We start from the raw sequence: 3,105 nt of genomic DNA on the forward strand, positions 1-3,105 counted from the left end.
CCTGGGCACAGCTCCGACGACTGTCAGGGCACACGGAGGGAGACCGAGTGAAGTGGGTGAGGAGGAGGATGAGGCGGCTGCGGTGGTGGAGGGGAGTCGCTGTTGATCATCCCCCCATCCCTTGGTAGTCGGGGAGGAGAAGACGACGCAGATGAACGAAAGACGCGTAGACGATGAAGAAAGGACAGACAGAAGACTGGGTGATCTTCCGAGCTTCTCTGTTGTTTTCCGCTCTGGTCTGCAGACCTGCCGCTCACAGGCACTGAAGCTTGACTGCTGCTGCTGCTGCTGTTTCTCCTGCTGACACGTAACGGAGTACAGTCAGTCTGTGACGTCAGCACGCTGCGCGTCATCCGCGTTGCCTTCAGGTGCGACACTGCCCAGATGACCAATCTTTTTACCAATCGTTTTAAATTCAAATGTATTATTGTTATTATACGGAAGAGTAGTATGGCCACATAAAATAGAAAGAAAGGAATGAAAGGAAAGGAAGAAAAAAAAAACAGCATGAGAAAAAGTCTTCAATCTCAGAATTCTGATATTTATTTCAGAATTAAAAACAATAACAACAATATTATCTTAGAATATGTATCTTGCCCACCTCTAATAAACATAAGATAAATGTTTATTTTATTTGTATAACTTTTCTAGTCACCTGCCCAAGGCATAAGCAAACTAAGCAGCTGCTTAGGGCCCTGTGACCACTAGAGGTAAAAAAATAAAATAAATATAATAATAATAATAATAATAATAAAATAAAATTATTCATTATTTTTTTCCATGCATGAGTGATGATGATTCATATATCATCAAATGTACATTCTTGTACAAAAAAAGAAAAGGAAAAAAAAGTAGTAGTTTCCTACTTCCTCTCTGCTCGAAATGTCAGAGCTCAGCTAGTAACGTGTGCATCCAGGAGCGAGGAGCAGGAAAAGTGTTGCAAAAAAGGACTTATCCTTCAGGGGCAGAAAAAAAAGAGGAGAAGGAGAAAAACGTCAAGATAAAATGTATGTCTTGGTAATGTAACATTTGTTGATATTTTGTTTTAAGTGCGTTAGCCTATGACAGCAAATCGCTAGCTAACATGAGAAAATGTCTGACTAGGTTGGATAGCTTACTCTTCAAGCTAACCTGTTTGTGTTTGTGTAATACTTTGAATAAGTTGATTCTCAGTGTATATATATCATTCCATGTCGCTTTTTGGCATCAAAACAATGTTTGTGATGAGTGTTTGATATCAAATGTTTAATAACTAATGTAATTACAAACCCGGTGATGTTTGCTAGCAATATGGTTTTGCATTAATTCATTTAGTTAACTTATTTTGAGCTATGTTGTTTGCAATTGTTTGTGGCAGAACACAGTAAAGTATGTGAGTAAATAAACATATTCCTTTTACACCATCTCCCAATATACTAATATTATAACTATGAAGTTTCATATAGTTATATGAAACTTCACCAGGAGCAGTGTTGGGGTAACGAGTTACAAAGTAACTGATTACTGTAACAACATTACTTTTTTGGTAGAGAAGTAAAGTAACGCATTACACTAAAAATGTAACTACACTACTTTACTAGACTTTAGTAACACGCTCTTCTGCTTTACCCATGCCGTGTTTGCCTGTGTGTTAAATTCTGATCTGTTTAGTTGATGTGCATGCGTGTTGCTTGTGTGTGCTCGCCTGGGCACTGTTGTCATGGCGATCGATTTGAGTGACGGAGCTGCTGGTGCAAAGGAGGGAAATTGAGATGGATATGAGACGCTGGAGAATAGACTTTTAGCCAGCAGGGTGTCCGGGCGTCCTGGGGACCTGTTCTAAAAATATTAAGAAATTAGACGCCCTACAGGATGTCCTAAAGACACAATTTTTTCCTCCCGTTTCCCCCGGTAACCACCGAAACTATGTTGCGATGACGCACGCAAAAACTGCAGCCAGCACACGTCTGTCTATACCCACTTAGAGTCTGTGCAAGATCAGTTTGGAACACCAATTAAACGATTCCAACAAGATGTGAGTACACTGTGGAACAGCACCTATTAAATGCTGGAAAGTCTCTGCACGAAAGTGAAACTTGGCTGCAAACAGAACTGATCATGAACTCCCCGCGACAGAACTCTCTTCTCTCTCTCTCTTTGAGCAGTTAACTAAAGCGATCAACTGATCTGATGCATCTGTTATTCCCTTAATTACAGCGCTAAAGGTCTTCTACACAAAGATTGAGACCATGGAGTGAAAACAATGAAAAGTGCGCTCTTGAGAATCTGTCAACACGTTGTACTAAGATCTACTCTGATCCCCTGTATTTCATCGCGACTGTACTCGATCCTCGTCATAAAAATCATTATGTATGTGTCATATATGGATGTTGGGATGTTAACTTTGCATAGAGAAATTATCCATTCTGCGTTGGATCATATGGTTTTACATGCCATTTTGTATACATTATACAATAAACACTATGTGGGTAGGCTGTGATGTTTGTCCATATATATATATATGTATAAATTAAGACACGGGAAAGTAAATAATAATAAGTAGTGAAGTTACTTTTCAAATCCAGTAACTAGTAAAGTAATCTCATTACAATATACAGAAGTCACTAATAACTAATTACTTTTTTTGAGTAACTACCCCAACACTGCCCAGGAGCACTATTAAAATATTTTGGAGGAGGCACTGACTCGGCCCAGGGGCAATCCACCTCCTCAGGAGCAGCCACGGCTGATGAATCAGGTGATCAAAAACTGTCACCATATATATTTAATTTCTAGTCAAATTATCTCATTAAGATATACTAATATAAGATATAATAAGGGATATATTTTTCATCTCAGGTCCATCTGGAGCCTCTGCTCCTACTGTGCCCACTGTCCTCCCTGCACCCTCAGCTGTACCTGGTAAGTTAACAACAAAACAGCCTTTATAATTGCTCAGTGTACTGCAGAATATCTGAGATTAATAATTTTGTCCAAAAATAATGAAGCTTCCACCATCATTATACATACAGACACCTTGTCAATGGGGAAAATGGGGTGCTATTGGGTTCACGCCTGCCAGTGTTGTTAAAGCTGACACCGTCACTCCGTCAAGGGACAACGGAG

The sequence above is a fragment of the Microchirus variegatus genome, assembly GCF_963457635.1.
Source record: "Microchirus variegatus genome assembly, chromosome: 3".
NCBI lineage: Eukaryota > Metazoa > Chordata > Actinopteri > Pleuronectiformes > Soleidae > Microchirus > Microchirus variegatus.